We start from the raw sequence: 18,711 nt of genomic DNA on the forward strand, positions 1-18,711 counted from the left end.
CATTTGGCAACCTGCTAGCGCAGTACATGCTCTCTCGGGAGGTACCTGAGTACCTCGGTTATGATGAGGTGGTGGAGGCACCAATGGGATTGATGGACATTACCTATTTGTTAGAGTCTACTTCCAAGCTGAGCCAGGCTACGTGGAATGAGAGGGATGAAAATTTCAACAGATATCTATATAGCTCCTTGAATGTGATAATGAGTAGGTTGGGCGTGACATATGAGGAGTGTATGCATCTACGCATTGATCTCCAGTTCTTCAAAAGAAATGTTGGGAATGCGCCTGTCAATCTGTAATGACCAAGCCGGTCATTTTGAGTATTATAACCCCGTTCCCCCATTTATTGCTTATAATTTGCTCATTTGTTGTTATGTGACTTACCAGAGTAGTCGGTTTAGTTTTGGGGATATTTCGGAATGAGTTGGGAAACTTAGTCCTAAGGTTGGAAGCCTAAGTTGAAAGAGTTGACCAGATGTTGACTTTTATGTAAATGAATCTAGAATGGAGTTTTAATGATGCTGATAGCTCCGTAGGGTGATTTTGGACTTATGAGTGTGTCCGAATATTGATTTGAATGTCCGTAGGTAATTTTGGCTCGAATTGGCGAAAGTTGGGAAAATCAAAGTTTATGACTTGTGTGCATAATTTGAGGTCAATCGAAGTTGTTTTGATAGGTTTCGGCATCGATTATAGAAGTTGTAAATTCATTCATTTAAAATGGATTGAATTAGGGTGCGATTCATGTTTTTGATGTTGTTTGATTTGATTTTAGGCCTCGACTATGTTAATATCATATTTTGGGATGTGTTGGTATATTTGGATGGGGTCCCGGGGGCCTCGGGTATGATTTAGATGGAAATAGGATTGGTATTGGACATAGGAGAAATATTGTTGCTGCTGATATCTGGTGCCATAGCACCTGCTGAGGATTGACCCCAGGTAATGAGCCGCAGAAGTGGCCAAGGTGTCGTAGAAGCGGTTCTGGATGAACTGGGGCATTTGCGCAGGTGCGACGAAGATTCTACACCTACGACCTCGCTGTTGCGGAAGGATGGTCACATAAGCGGAAGGGGGGCTGGAGTGGAAGGTCCCCAAAAGCGGATAATTTTGCGCAGAAGCGCACCCGCAGGTGCGGGCTTGGGACCGCAGGTGCGCGAGGTCGAGTGTCTAGTGATTTTACGCATAAGTGGATTTTGACCGCTAAAGCGGTATCACAGAAGCGGAGAAAGTGGTAGCAGGTGCGAGATGCCTTGCAGTGACTTAAATTCGAAGAATTTTGTGATTTATTTATTTTTGGACTTTGGGAGCTCAGATTAAGGCTATTTTTGAAGGGTTTTTCGCTAGATTTTGAGAGGTAAGCAACTTTTGGTCATTTTTATCTATTTATATTGATTACCCATTTAATTTACCCTATAGATTTGGTGTTTTTGAAGTGAAAATTGGGGATTTTGACCCATGTATTCAAGAGTAATAATTGAGATTTGAGTGACGACTTGGGGTCGGAATTTGGTAGTTTTGGTATGGTTGGACTCGTGGTTGAGTGGTTGTTCGGATTTTGTTTATTTTGTTTATTTTGTCAGTGAGATGCGAGTCCGTGGTTGACTTTTTGAGTTAAATCTTTATCTTTTGTTTATAAACTTAGCTTTATCATATGGAATTGATTCCTATAGCTTGTGTTGATTGCATCGAGTTGTTTGTGGCTAGATTTGAGTTGTTTGGAGGATGATTCGTGAGACAAGGGCTTGTTGGAGTAGAGATTTGCATGGTTTGAGGTATGTAACACTTCTAAACTTGATTTTGAGGGTATGAATCCCGGAATTATGTGTTATGTTGTTGGTGTTGAGGTGACACAAATGCTAGGTGACGGACATGTGGGCGTGCACTGTAGAACTTGTGACTCCGTCGATTTCATGGAACTGTGTAGTCATCTAATATGAGTATTATTCGTGTACTCTTCATGTATTAGAGGAATTGAGCTGTGATTCATGTTAGAAATCATTCTTAGGCTATATGAATTACTGTTTGGAGACCCACAGAGGCTATGTTTCTGTTGAATTACTTGCTTAATTTGCAATTATGTACTCAGTCACATCTATCATTTGCATATCATATCTCAGTCTCTGTTGCCATTTATTGATACATCATATCATAATTGTTTGGGCTGATTGTCATGCGATTTGTGAGCCCGAGAGACTGGAAAGATTGATGACAGAGTGAGGCCGAGGGCTTGATTGTTAGTGATATTTATGGGATCGGGCTGCACGCCGCATCATGATTTATTGATTCATGCCATGATTGGCTTATTTTAGCACTTGGTCAGGATTCACCCATCCGGAGACTTAATTACTAGGAGCGAGCACAGGTACCTACTGAGTGCGAGTGCCCAGTGTGAATGTCGAGCGCGAGTGCCGAGTGATTGTGATGGATGAGTTACTTGGAGGACTGAGTGACTGGGAGGACAAAGTGACTGGGAGGACTGAGTGATTGAGCATGCTGAGTGAAATTTAACACTCTGAGAGTATGCCTATGACTTTATCACTGTGTTGCATTACAGATGGCATCCATAACTGACATGTAGATATAGTGATGTACATTCATCATATCAGTCACACTTGGAAAATTTTTATCTGTGTTGAACTTAAACTATTAAACATGAAAGCATGTCTACATATTTGTGCTGTTTAATCTGTATTTGGACTGTACCTGTCTGAGCTCGTTACTGCTTTCAGCCCAAGGTTAATCTTGTTACTTATTGAGTACATTGTGTCAGTTGTACTCATACTACACTTTACACTTCCCGTGCAGATCCAGGTACTTCCGGGTAGGACACTTCACTTCCTTATAGAAATCTGATATTACCGGGTCGGGCGAAGAGGAAGGAAGATATGGGTGGTCCAAGAACAACAACGAGAGAGGGCTCGTAGCCCCGTCTCACTCTCCCCCATGCCTATTTGTTCACCCGAGATGTAGAACTATTTTTTAATGAATAGATGCTTGATTTGGAGCTTTATCTGTTGGAGACTATCGAGGTAGTTGCCTTAACGTCCGCAGACCTTGACTTTCCTTCTTTTCAGTTATTTGTACTGTTCAATATTTCTAGACAGTGTTTTAGCAGTCAGACTATGTTGTCATTTAGATGCTCATGTACTTAGTGACACCCGGATTTTAGGGGATTTTGTGTTGAGCCGTGATATTTTCTTATCAATTAATTATGAGATTTTCACTATTAAGATCATTTCATTATGTTTTAAAATTAAAGATGTGTGGTTATTTGTGGATGTCTTCTTGCCTAGTACTATGATAGGCGCCATCACGACATGTTAGGTTTTGGGTCATGACAAGTTGGTATTTGAGCCTAGGTTACATAGGTCTCACGAGTCATGAGCAGGTCTAGTTGAGTCTTGCGGATCGGTACAGAAACATCTGTACTTATCTTCGAGAGGCTTCCAAACCATTAGGAAAACTTCACTTTCTTATATTCTTGTCGTGCAAATTTGTTGATTCCGGAAACTAAACTTATGTTATTCTATTTTCTCATAGATGGTGAGTACAATTGCTATCGGATTGGGAGGACGTCCACCAGTACCACCAGCTAGGGCCATGAGAGGCTGAGTCCGCAACAGAGGCTGGGGTGCAGCTCGTACCATAGCTAGAGCAGCACCTGTAGATCTACCAGTTTCTCCAGCTCAGGAGCAGATTCTAGATGTAGTTAAGCCGGTGGGACCAGCTCAGGCACCAACTGCTCTCATTGTGATTCCAGGCCTTCAGGAGGCTCTGGCCCAGATATTAACTATTTGTACTAGCCTTACTCATGCGGTTTCAGTTCCGGATGTGACAACCACTTCTCAAGCTGGGGGAAGCTCTCAGACACCCGCCACCCGTACTCTAGAGCAGGAGGTGCAGGGACTTCAGACGGTACTACCAGCCCAGCCGCTTGAAATTGCTTAGGCCCAGGTGGGTTCCACTATGAGCGAGGAGGAGTAGGAGATACTAGAGAGGTTTGGGAGGATCAAGCCTCCATCATTCAGTGGGGTTGAGGTAGAGGATGCTCAAGACTTCTTGGATAGGTGCTAGCGTATTCTTTGCACGACGAGTATTCTAGTGTCTAGTGGGGTATCATTTACCACTTTTAAACTGTTAGGGGCAACCTTCAGATGGTGGGAGGCCTATGAGCGGAGTAGGTCACCCGGTGTTACACCACTTACATGGCACTATTTCTCCGTTATCTTCTTGGAGAAGTTTGTGCCATTGACCCACAAGGTGGAGTTGCGTAGGCAGTTCGAGCAACTACACCAGGAGGGTATGTCCGTGACCCAGTACGAGATGAGATTTTCAGAGTTTGCTCATCACACAATCTGGTTGGTTCCCACAAAGAGGGAGAGGATTAGGAGGTTCATTGATGGCCTCAACTATGGACTGTGTTTTGTTATTAGTCGGGAGATTGCATCATGTGCTGGGTTCGACGAGGTTGTTGATATTTCTAGGTGGCAGAGCAGGTCCGCAGTTAGGAGCATGGGGAGAAATAGGCCAAGAGGCCTCGTGGTTTGTTTGGTTTCAATGTTGTTTCTTCTGGAGGGCAGACCTACCACAACAGGGGTTGTCCTTATATGCTCGTTAAAATGGCTCGTCCGGTTCATTGTGGTGCATCATCTTGCCATGATTCTTATAGTGCTCGTTCGGGTCAGTCATCTCTCAGTGGCCTCCCAGCTCAGAGTTCATCACGTGCCCCATCTATTCAGGGTTCATATGTGGCAGGTTCTTCTTGCAGTTATTCTGGTTCTCGTGGTCCGATTAAGTCCCCACCACCATCGGGGAGTTGCTTCGAGTGTGGGGAGTTTGGACATGTGTGGAGGAAGTGTCCCCGTCGCTTGGGAGGTCGAGTTCAGCAGATGGGTCAGGTGATGACTTCCGCACCAGTAACTTCACCACTCGCTAAACTAACTCGGGGTGGGGATCAGGCAGCTAGAGGTCTCCCTAGAGGGGGAGGCCGATCAGGTGGCGGTCATGCTTGATTCTATGCTATCCCTGTCAGGCCATAGGCTGTTGCTTCAGACGAAATGATCACATATATTGTTTCAGTGTGCCACAGAGATGCTTCCACATTATTTGACCCTAGTTCTACTTATTCATATGTATCATCCTATTTTAGTTGTTATTTGGATATGCCCCGTGAGTCCTTAGTTTCACATATTCATGTATCTATACCGGTGGGCAATACTATTGATGTGGACCACGTGTATAGGTCATGTGTGGTGACTATTAGGGGATTGGAGAGTAGAGTTGATCTCTTATTGCTTAGTATGGTTGATTTCGACGTGATTATGGGTATGGATTGGTTGTCCCCATGTCATGCTATTCTGGATTGTCACTCTAAGACCGTGACGTTAGCGATGCCGGGGTTGACGAGGATTGAGGGGAGAGGTTCTCTAAATTATGTTCCCAACATGGTGATTTCTTATCTGAAGGCCCAACGGATGGTTGGGAAAGGATATCTGTTATATTTGACCTCTGTGAGGGATGTTGGTGCTGATACTCCTACTATTGATTCCGTTCTGGTAGTTCGAGACTTTTCAGATGTTTTTCCTGCTGACCTGCCAGGCATGCTACCCGACGGGGATATTGATTTTGGAATTGATTTGGTGCCGGACACTCAGCCTATTTCTATTTCTCCGTATCGTATGGAACTAACAGAATTGAAGGAATTAAAAGAGCATCTTTAGGAGCTTCTTGATAAGGAATTTATTAGGCCTAGTGTGTCGCCTTTGGGTGCACCAGTTATGTTTATGAAGAAGAAGGATGACACTATGCGGATGTGCATCGATTATAGGCAGTTGAACAAAGTTACCATTAAGAAAAAGTATCATTTACCACGCATTAATGATTTATTTGACCAGCTTAAGGGAGCTAGGTTGTTCCCCAAGATGGATTTGAGGTCTGGGTATCACCAGTTGAAGATTCAGGACTCGGATATTCTGAAGACGGCATTCGGGACCCGCTATGGTCACTTTGAGTTCCTTGTGATGTCTTTTGGGCTGACCGATGCCCCAGAAGCATTCATGCATTTTATGAGCAGTGTATTCCATCCATATCTTGATTCGTTTGTCATAGTATTTATTTATGATTTTTCGGTGTACTCATGTAGCCAATAGGAGCATGCACAACATTTGAGGATTGTACTACAAAGGTTGTGGGAGGAGAAACTTTATGCCAAGTTCTCTAAGTGTGAGGTTTGGCTCAGTCCGGTGGCATTCTTGGGGCACGGGGTGTCCAGTGAAGGGATTAAGGTGGATCCAAAGAAGATAGAGGCGATATAGATTTGGCCTAGATCGTCTTCAGCTACTGAGATTCGGAGTTTTCTCGGCTTGGCCGAATATTATCGTTTCTTTATGGAGGGTTTCTTGTCCATTGCAGTGCCTTGACTAGGTTTACCAGAAGGGTGCTCCATTTAGGTGGTCGTATGAGTGTGAGGAGAGATTTTAGAAGCTCAAGACTGCCTTGACCACAGTTCCAGTTCTAGTCTTGCCTTCAACATCGGGTTCTTATACGGTGTATTGTGATGCTTTTCGGATTGGTATTGGGTGTATCTTGATGCAGGAGGGTACAATGATTGTTTATGCTTTACGCCAGTTGAAGCCTCATGAGAAGAACAACCATGTTCATGATTTGGAGTTGGCAGCCATCGTTCATGCATTGAAGATTTGGAGGTATTTTCTCTATGGTATATCTTGTGAGGTATTTACGGATCATCAGAGTCTACAACACTTGTTCAAGCAAAAGGATCTAAATTTGAGAAAGAAGAGATGGTTGGAGCTACTAAAGGACTATGATATTACCATTTTGTATCATCCTAGGAAGGCCAAAGTGGTGTTCAATGCCTTGAGCAGAAAGGCAGTGAGTATGGGTAGCCTTGCATTTATTCCTGTTGGCAAGAGACCGCTTGCATTAGATGTTAAGGCCTTGGCTAATCAGTTCGTAAGGTTAGATATTTCGAAGCCTAGTCAGGTTCTAGCTTGTGTGGTTTATCGGTCTTCCTTATATGATCGCACCAGAGTTCGTCTGTATGATGACCCCATTTGCTTGTCCTTAAGGATACGGTTCTGCACGATGATGCCAAGAAGGTTTCTATTAGGGATGATGGGGGTGTTGCGAATGCAGGGCCAGATTTATGTCCCCAATGTAGATGGGCTACGCAAGTTGATTCTCGAGGAGGCCCACAGTTCGCGGTATTCCATTCATTCGGGTGCCGCAAAGATATATCAAGACTTGAGGCAATACTATTGGTGGAGGAGTAAAAAGAAAGATATAGTGGTGTTTGTAGCTCGATGCTAAAATTGTCAGCAGGTGAAGTACGAGCATTAGAGGCCGGGTGGTTTACTTTAGAGGCTTGATATTTCGAAGTGGAAATTAGAGCGTTTCACCATGGAATATGTAGTTGGGCTCCCACGGACTTCGAGGAAGTTTGATGCTATTTGGGTGATTGTGGATCAGTTGACCAAGTCCGCGTATTTCATTCTAGTAGGGACCACCTATTCTTCAGAGCGGTTGGCTGAGATTTATATCCGCGATATTGTTCGCCTTCACGGTGTGCCGATGTCCATCATTTCAAATCAGGGCACATAGTGTACGTTGAAGTTTTGGAGAGTAGTGCAGCGAGAGTTAGGCACCTGGATTAAGTTAAGTACAACATTCCACCCTTAGACATACGGACAGTCCGAGCGCACTATTGAGATATTAGAGGATATAGTACGTACTTATGTCATGGATTTCAGGGGCTCTTGGGATCAGTTTCTGCCGCTTGCAGAGTTTACCTACAACAACAGATACCAATCGAGTATTCAGATGGCTCCGTATGAGGCTTTGTATGTGAGACGATGTTGGTCTCCAGTTAGTTGATTTGAGCTGGGTTGGGCTAGGCTATTGGGTACTGACTTGGTTCGGGATGCCAGACAAGGTTACATTGATTCAGGATCGTCTTTGCATGACGCAGTCTTGACAGAAGAGCTACACCGATCAAAAGGATCGTGATGTTGCTTACATGGGGGAGAGAACGTATTGCTCAAAGCTTCACCTATGAAGGGTGTTATGAATTTCGGGAAGAAGGGCAAGTTGAGCTCTCGGTATATTGGGACTTTTGAGGTGCTTGAGAGGATTGGAGAGGTAGTTTACAAACTTTCATTAGCACCTAGTCTGTCGAGTATTCATCTAGTGTTTCATGTTTCCATGCTCCGAAAGTATTTCGATGATCTGTCTCATGTTTTGGACTTCAACACAGTTTAGTTAGATGGTGATCTGATTTATGATGTGGAGTCGGTGGCCATTTTGGATTGGCATGTTTGAAAATTGAGGTCAAATAATATAGCTTCAGTGAAGATGCAGTGGAGAGGTCAGCCAGTCAAGTAGGCTACTTGGTAGACCAAGCGGGAGATGCAGAGCAGATATCCACACCTAATTGAGACTGTAGGTATGATTCTAGATTCGTTCGAGGACGAACGTTTGTTTAAGAAGGGGAGAATGTAATGACCTGGCCTCTCGTTTTGAGTATTATAGGCCCGTTCCCCCATTTATTTCTTATAATGTACTCATTTGATATTATGTGACTTACCGGGGTAGTCGGTTTAGTTTCGGGAATGTTTCGGAATGAGTTGGGACACTTAGTCCCAAGGATGGAAGCATAAGTCGAAATTGTTGACCGGATGTTGACTTATATATAAATGACTCCAGAATGGAGTTTTGATGATTCTGATAGTTCCGTAGGGTGATTGTGGACTTAAAAGTGTGTCAGGATATTGATTTGGAGGCACGCAGGTGATTTTGGCTTGAATTGGCAAAAGTTGGGAAAATAAAAGGTTGGAGAGTTGAGAAGTTTGACCGAGAGTTGACAAGTTTGACTGAGCGTTGAATTTGTGGTTACCGGGCTCAGATTTTGGTTCCTAAAGTTAGAATAGGTCCTTTGTGTCATTTATGACTGGTGTGTAAAATTTGAGGTCAATCGGAGTTGATTTGATAGATTTCGGCATCGATTGTAAAAGTTGGAAATTCATTAGTTTCAATAGGCTTGAATTGGGGTGCGATTTGTATTTTTGATGTTGTTTGATGTGATTTGAGGCCTCGACTAAGTTTGTATTGTGTTTTGGGATGTGTTGGTATGTTTGGACGGGGTCCCGGGGGCCTTGAGGATAATTCAGATGGAAATTAGATTGGGATTGGACTTAGGAGAAATTCTGTTGCTGTTGATATCTGGTGCTATCGCACTTGCGGAGGATTGGCCCCAGGTGTGGAGCCACAGAAGTGGCCAACAAAGGTGAGATGGGGACCTGCCAGAGGTTGTGTTGCTGTTGAGTTACTTGCTTAATTTGCAATTATATACTCAGTTACATCTATCATTTGCATATCATATCTCAGTCTCTGTTGCCATTTATTGATATATCATATTATCATTGTTTGGGCTCATTGTCATGAGATTTGTGAGACTGAGACTGGAGAGATTGATGACTGAGTGAGGCCGAGGGCCTGATTGTGAGTGATATTTATGGGACTGGGCTGAACGTCGCAGCAAGATTTATTGATTCATGCCATGATTGACTTATTTTTGCACTTGGGCAAGATTCGCCCCTCTAGAGTCTGACTTACCAGCAGTGAGCACAGTTACCTACTGAGTTCGAGTGCCGAGTGATTGGGAGGACTGAGTGATTAGGATAACTGAGTGACTATGAGGACTGAGTCACTGGGTGGACTGAGTAACTGGGAGGACTAAGTGATTGAGCGTGCTTAGGGAAATTTAATACTTTGAGAGTATGCCTGTGATTTTATCACTGTGTTACATTACAGCTGGCATGCATAACTGACATGCAGATATAGTGATGTATCATTCATCATATCAGTCTTACTTGGCATATTTTTATCCGTGATGAACTTAAACGGTTAAACTTGAAAGCATATCTACATATCTGTATTGTTTAATATGTATTTGGACTGTACTTGTCTGAGCTTTCAGCCCAAGTTTAGTCTGGTTACTTATTGAGTACACTGGGTCGGTTGTACTCATACTATACTCTGCACTTCATGTGCAGATCCAGGTACCTCTAGGTACGACGGCTACTAGCTTTGGAGCTTTATCTGTTGGAGACTATCAAGGTAGCTGTCTTGGCGTCCGCAGACCTTGACTCTCCTTCTTTTCAGTTATTTGTGCAGTTCTATCTTTCTAGACAGTATTTTAGTAGTCAGACTATGTTGTCATTTAGATGCTCATGTACTCAGTGACACCCGAATTTTGGGTGATTTTGTTTTGAGTCGCGATATTTTATTTTAAGTTAATTATGAGATTTTCACTATTAAGCTTTTTTCATTATGTTTTAAATTTAAAGATGCGTGGTTATTTGTGGATGTCATCTTGCCAAGTACTATGATAGGCGCCATCACGACATGTTGAATTTTGGGTCGTGACCTAGTCCCATTCACCCATCAGAGGATGAAAACACCCACAAAGGCTCAGATGATGAGGAGGATTTTGGTGCTGACGTCAAGGGGCCAATGGCTTTGGTGCCCTTAGGAGCGGATGATGACGAGCCTGGAGCATCGGCTGGTGGGAATTTTGAGGAGGAAGGATCCGAGTATGACCCCCATGGGTCCGACTAGTAGGGAGTTCTTCTTTCCACCTTACTTATATTTAAGATCTTACATGCATCGGGGACTATGCATCATCTAAGTGTGGGGTGGAGGAACTACTTTCTGTAATGTAATTGTATAAAGATTTTTTATTTTATTTTATTAGTTTTTCTTTTAGGAACTCGTAGTAGACATAGTCTAGATGCTTAGAAAAAAATAAGAAAAATATGAAAATAGAAAAAAAAAAAATCAGAAAAAGCTCGGACTTTTCCTGACGGTGGATCTTTTGGAAAGTTTTCTTGAGGGATTAAAGTACGAAAAATACACCAAAAAATTCTTTTTAAGACAGTTAGGTAGTATCCCATGGTTTTTCTTTGGGCACCGATTCTTTTCCAAGGGTGTAGCTTGAACCAGGTATTTTGTTTTTGTCTTTTTAGGAGTAGGATAGGAAGAAAAGTGAGTTGCTCTAAGATACATGTTGACATGTCTAGTGTTGGAACATTAGGCTATGGCATGCGCTCTATCTTCCTATTATGTTTGATTTGAATTTTGATGCCTTAGTAAAATTAATAGCATACTCTGTGATACCTGTTCTCAGTTGTTTAACTTGTATGTCACCTAGTGCATTATTGCTTAAAATTTCTCAACTATATGTGCTTGCTTGACTTGAGCGTTCAACAAAATTGTCTTGATTGAGTCATGTTCAATGTATGTGTGAGGATTTGTGATATTATATGCTATCCTATGTAGTCTAGAACTTGCCCCGTATGTTAATCGAAGCAAAATCATTAAGTTGTGCTAGTCTAGGAGATGACGTAGGTATTTCTTTTGTGATCATATATGTGCTTGTCACTTACAAATAAAATTTTTCCGTTGCTAGCCCCTTTGAGCCTATAAACCATTTCTTTGGCACCCACATTACAAGTCGTATCCCTATTTGTTCTTAATTTGAGCTTGTTAAACCTTTATCTCCAGAAGCACTTAGTCGCTAAAAGAATTAAGGTGAGAGATTGGGAGGTAGCTTTCGAGTGGAACCATGGAAGGGCCCTTAAGGTGCACTAAAGTTGTGCAAAATACCACTAGCCGATGAACCTTAATGTATGGAGTGTGTGTAGAAAAAAAAGGGAAAAAAAGAGAAAAGGAAATATTTCTAACAATAGTTCTAATTAGTTTTCCGAACAATAATGTATTGAGATATTTCTATGTACTCAGCTAGAGTTCCTAACTTTTTATTACCTAGTCTTGGGAGGTTGTTGCGATTATTGCCGCGTAGGCTTGTCTCACCTTTATTTTGATATTTATAATAAACTCTGCTTTTTAAAATAGCATTGTTATATTGGCCTAACTTTTGTTAGTAATCGGCTTATCTAGTCTTAGAGACTAGGTGCTATCACGATGCCTATGGTAAGATTTTGAGTCGTGACAACATTTGTGGATCAGTTGTCGCATTTGCGATAGGCTCAGGGCTGGGGCAGGCTTCGCATTTGGGACGCTTGTGTCGCATTTGCGAACCTCCGATCACAAATGCGTCATCTGCAACTTATTTATAGCTAGATATTTTGGGACTTATCTTCATTTATAACATTTTTGAGCCCTAGACTCGGTGGAAGGAAATGTTGAGGAGAGATTTTCATACCAAACTATTGTGTAAGTGCTTTTGATCCATTTTTTATTACATAATATGATTGTTTATGAGATTTAACATCTAAATCATGAGATTTGAAGAGAAATTTTGGGGATTTTGACTATGTTATGAAAAAAAATAAAAATTTAAGATTTGAGAGTCGAATTGGACTAGGATTTGAAAACCAAACATCTATTTGAACTCGTGGGGTATGGATAGCCAAGATCTACCCTTCGACTCGGGTTTTGACCGGACGGGCCCGAGGTTAACTGTTGTTGACTTTTTGGAAATTGTATAGAGATCTTAACTTTATTAATTAAAATTGGTTTCTCTTGCATTGCTTGATGTTATTAAGTCGATTTTGGTTAGATTTGAGCCAAGCAAAGGTGAATTTTAGAGGAAAAGCATTTTTGGAGTATTGATTGAGGGCTTTTGAGGTAAGTATCTTGCCTAACTTTATGTGGGGGAACTTCCCTATAGTATTTGGTCTAATTACATTATTTGTACTATGTGAATGATGTGTACATAAGGTGACGAGTGTGTACACATGCGTATATGTCTTGGTTATGAACATATTTTAACTGAGGTTGCTTTTATCGCTGTGTCTAGATTGAGAAGCCTTTGTTTTTATGTGATTTCACTTAGGTTGTTTACTTTTGTTGTACATAAGGTGGTGAGTGTGCACACATGCGTATATGTCTTGGTTATGAATGGATTTGAACCAAGGTTGCTTTTATCGTTGTGTCTTGATTGAGAAGCCTTTAATTTTACGTGATTTCACTTTGGTTGTTTACTTGAATTTATATTCCATGCTAGAGATCTTGTTTTAGGATTTTAATTCCTTATTTGGCCAAGTTGGCCATTTGTGAGACTCTTATTAATTTCAGTTAACTTTCATGGATATATGTTGAACACCCATACACATTTTCTTATTGATTTGTCCTTGTGCACTGCGTTGGCAGATTGTTAGTTGATGTCATGGACTTGTTAAGCGAATTGTCGAGGGTTCTGCACGAGGTTTCTTCCTTGTTGTTATTATTGTTATTTGATATTGCACATGCAGTGAGACAAGGAGATCTCTCTCTCACTCTCTCTCTCTCTCTCTCTATATATATATATATATATATATATATATATATATATCATGACCCCAAACCCTCTCCGTAGGATGTCGTGATGGTATTTAGTTTCTAAGACTAGGTAAGCCTAACATACATGAAGAATTTAACAGAAATAGTAATAAAACTTCCAATTTAAACCAATAGCTATTATAAAAAGGACTCAGTAATACAACCGAACATAACACCCAAAATCTGGTGATCCCGAGTCACAAGTTCTACACGAGTATACTGAAACATTCCTATACAACAGTATCTATAAAAGGAGAATGAAATAGAAACAAGATAGGGTGACTCCGAGGCCTGCGAACGCCGGCATGTATACCTTGAGGTCTTCGATCCAAGCTCGTCTCACTGATGCCTAGGCTGGTATTAAATACCTGGATCTGTACAAAAAGATTTGCAGAAGTGCACTATGAGTACACTATAATGGTACCCAGTAAGTATCAAGCCTAACCTCGGTAGAGTAGTGACGAGGTCGGGTCAAGACACCTACTGTAATAGAAAAAGAAACTGAGCAGGTATAGTATAGTACGATAAAGAAAACAAGGGAAATGATACAAAGAAGAAATATAACAAGAATAACTACACTGAGACTAAGGCAATTAAGACATCACATAAGAAAAACATAATAAGAATGTCAAGGAAATGATGCAAACAGAACACAAGTGAGATTAATGGAAGGTGTCAAAGAGAATCACTACCGAGGTACTGCCTCGTAGTCTCATTTCAAAAATCAAATCACAATCTTTCCTTATACCACCGCGAGAGCCTTGCATTTAGTTTTGAAAATCATTTTCCCAAAATAGCTACCCGCATTTTTGCCCACCTTATCATACCGCGTGGCTTCAAGTAGTTCTCCTACTAGCAACACGTGTATCAAGCCCATCTTGTCTCACCGCATGCATATCAACCTCAATCCTTATACTACCATATTCGTATCAATTCACAACATATCACAAATCGCAGCTCAAGTTCCTAAAACCACAGCTTGCCAAAGAAGTCAACAACAATAATGTCTCCACAATAGATAACCCATAGCTCAACCACAATGTGTACAAGAGTCTCAACAATAATAACCGAAAATGAATATCTCAACAAGAATGGTATTTCAATAATTTACAACTTTGTCTCAATGTGAATCATGACCTTTACAAATTCTTCGCCATAATTCAACAATAAGATATTCCAAGAAATAACAACTAAAGTAAGGTAACTCAACAGTTAAATAATTAACAAGGAAATGAGAGAACAATAATTTCAACTAAGCATGTAAAGAAAAATAACAAGTAAGAGATGAGACAAGTATTTACAATATCAAGTAAATCACATAAGGATAGATCAACGATGATGACGATAACATGTTATGATAATGCAATTAAAGGCATGAAAAGAATCTGCATAACTTTAACCGGTCAATTACCATATTTAGCCCGTGTAACCTCTCATCACCTCGTGTACACGGCCGTCGCGTACCACATTTAATACAAACAATACCAATCCCAAAGGGGTAATTCCACCACATAAAGTTAGGCAAGACACTTACCTCAAACCATGCTAACTCAATCCACTAGTAAGCCTTTTCTACGATTATCCTACTTCGAACGACTCGAATCTAGCAAAAATAACTTTATACTATAAGTAGAAAACATAGGAAACTATTTCGACTAATAAAGTTGCTACCTTTAAAGAAAATCAAAAAGTCGACTAAAACAGTCAACTCCAGGCTCGCATCTCTGAACCCGACAAAACTTACAAAATCCAAACACCCATTCGATAGTCCAACCATACTACAATTACTCAACCGACCTCAATCCGCCTTTCTAATCCTCAAAATATAGTCTATGAGGTTTTCATTATTTCCCCCAAAATTTCCAACTCAAAACACATATTAAATGACAAAAATAACGATGGATTCATGTATAATAGCCAAATCTGAATTAGAATCACTTACCCTAATGAATTCCTTGAAAATCCCTCTCAAAATTGCCACAAACCAAGAGCTCTAGGTTAAAAGATGAAGAATAAAATTAAACCCTCGAACTCACCCTTTTCTGCCAAGCGATCTCGTATTTGTGAGCCACCAGCCGCATCTGCGGCTCTGCACCTGCGAAATTTCCATTGCAGGTGCGACCCTCACTTAGGCCTAGCTCCATTCGCTTTTGCTGACATAAAGCCTCTCATATGTTCATGCTTCAGCGGGTAGTGGCTTGCTTTTGCGAGCCCGCTTCTGCTGAGCTTTTACCGCACTTGCTATCCTTCACAAATCCCTCCCAAGTCCACTTATGCGGAAAGAATGTCGCGCCTGCGGATGTGCACCTGCGCCCAGGTGTCTTAACCTGCGACCCTGCCCTTGGATAGCCCTCTCCTCTTCTGAGATGAACCACCTCGCACCTGCGTGTCCGCACCTGCAGCCAAACCCCTCGCAGATGCGATGACACCAGAACAACAACAACTTTAGCAATCAACTAAGTCCAAAATTAGCCCGATTTCAATCCGATTCACACCCAGGGCCCCGGGGACCCTGTCTGAATATACCAACAAGTTCCAAAACACATAAAGGCCTACTCGAGGCCTCAAATCACATCAAACAACATCGATTCTACGAATCGCAACCCAATCCAAACCTATTAAAACTATGAACATTCTACTTCAAATATTAACGACGATTTATACCAACCAACTCTGATTGATCTCAAATTTTGCATGGAAGTAATAAATGACACAACATACTTATTCCAACTTCCGAAATCTGAATTTGACCCTGACTAAAATAAATTCATCTCCCGGTCAAACTTCTTAACCTTCCAAACCTTCAACTTCTAACTTTCACTAATTCAAGTCGAAACGACTTATAGACCTCCAAATCAATATCACCATACAGAGCTATTAGAACTGTCAAAACTCAATTATGGAGTCATCTACACAAAAGTCAAACTTCAGTCAACGTTTTCAATTGAAACATCCAACTTTAGGACTAAGTGTCACATTTCACTCTGAAACTCACCCCAAACCAAAACCAAACACCCCGATAAGTCACATAACTACAATACAACATAGAGTAGGCAATAAGTAGGGGAACGGGGCTGAAATACTCATAACGAGTGACCGGGTCGTTACATCCTCCTCCTCTTAAAACAAACATTCATCCTCGAATGAGTATAGAGACATACCTGAAGTGATGAAAAGATGAGGATAACAGCTACACATATCATGCTCGGTCTCCAAAGTCGCCTCCTTAACTGGTTAAGCCCTCCACTGAACTTTCACAGAAGTAATTCTCTTTCACCTCAACTTTCGAACCTTCTTATCCAAGATGGCCACTGGCTCCTCAACATAGGAGAAATTCTTGTCCAATTGGACTAACTAAAATCTAACACACGAGACAAAACACTGTGATACTTCTGTAGTATAGAAACATGGAATACCGGATGAACTGCAGCTAGACTAGGTGGCAATACAAGCTTGTAGGCCACCTCACCAATCCTCTCAAGAATCTCAAAAGGTCCGATATACCTAGGGCTTAACTTTTCCTTCTTCCCGAACTGCATATCCCCTTCATGGGTAAAACCCGGAGAAAGAATCGCTCCCCAACCATGAATGCAATATCACGAACTTTCCGATCCTCATAAATCTTCTGTCTAGATTGGGTTGTACGAAGACGATCCTGTATCAACTTGTCCTTCTCCAAGGTATCTCGAACCAAATCCATACCTAACAACTTAGCCTCTCCCAACTCAAACCAACCAATGTAGGAATGACACTGCCTCCCATATAGGGACTCATAAGGGGCCATCTGAATACTCGATTGGTAGTTGTTGTTGTAGGCAAACTCCACAAGCGACAAACACTAATCCCAAGAACCCTCGAAATCCATAACACAGGCACGAAGCATGTCCTCCAATATCTGAATGGTGCGGGATGGAATGTTGTACTCAACTGGGGATGGAATGGTGTACTCAACTCAACCTGTGTACCTAACTAACGTTGTACAGCTCTCCATAAGAGCAATATAAATTGCGTGCCTCAGTCAGAGATGATGGATACCGGTATGCCATGAAGACAGACAACCTCGTGAATATAGACCTGAACCAGCTGCTCTAAAGAATAGGTAGTCACCATCAGAATGAAATGAGCCGACTTGGTCAACCTATGAACAATCACCCATACAATATCAAATTTCTTCTGAGACCGTGGGAAGCCAACAACGAAGTCCATGGTAACTCACTCCCATTTTCACTCAGGAATCTCAAGTCTTTGAAGCAACCCACCTGACATCTCGTGCTCATACTTCACCTCCTGATAATTTAGGCATCGAGCTACATACTTCACTATGTCTTTCTTCATTCGCCTCCACCAATAGTACTGCCTTAAATACCGGTACATCTTAGCGGCACCCGGATGAATGGAGTACCGCGAACTGCAGACCTCCTGAAGAATCAACTCACGTATCCTTGGCATCGTTGTGTTGTACTGTGTCCTTAGGGAAAAATAATTGTGGTCGTCATATTGACTGTCTCTGATGCGATCATACAGAGAGGACTAATAAACTACGCAAGCCAGAACTCGACTCGGATCCAAAACATTCAATCTAACAAATTGGTTGGCCAAGGCCTGAACATCCAATGCTAATGGTCACTCTCCTGCTGTTAAATATGCTATAATTCCCAAGATCTCCGCCTTTAGGGTCAAGGCATCGGCCACCACATTGGCCTCCCACAAGTTAAGGTCCTTCTGATTGAAAAGATGTTGTAGACTCTGGTGGTCGGTATAAACCTCACAAGGCACATAGTATAAATAGTGCCGCCAAATATTCAAGGCATGAATAATCACTACTAATTCCAAGTCGTGGACAAGATAATTCTTCTAATGAACCTTTAGTTTCCTAGAAGCGTAGGAAATCACCTTACCGTCTTGCATCAATACCGCGCCAAGGCTAACATGTGACGCATCACAATACACAGTGTAAGCCCCCAGACCCATAGGTAATACTAATACTGGGGTTATAATCAAAGCAGTCTTGAGATTTTGAAAGCACTCCTCACACTCCTCAGTCTATATGAATGGAGCACCCTTCTGGGTTAATCTGGTCATAGGTGCAGCCAGATATGAGAAACCCTCAATGAAACGACGGTAATACCCGGCCAAACCAAGAAAACTCCGGATCTTAGTAGCTGACGATAGTCTGGGCCAACTCTACACTACTTCAATCTTCTTCGGATATACCTTGATCCCCTCACTCGACATCATATGACCCAAAAATGGCACCGAATCAAGACAGAATTCACGCTATGAAAATTTTGCATTCAAATTCTTTTCTCTCAAGGTGTGGAGCACAATCCTCAAATGCTGTTCTTGATC

The sequence above is a fragment of the Nicotiana tomentosiformis genome, chromosome 8, assembly GCF_000390325.3.
Source record: "Nicotiana tomentosiformis chromosome 8, ASM39032v3, whole genome shotgun sequence".
Classification (NCBI taxonomy): Eukaryota; Viridiplantae; Streptophyta; class Magnoliopsida; order Solanales; family Solanaceae; genus Nicotiana; species Nicotiana tomentosiformis.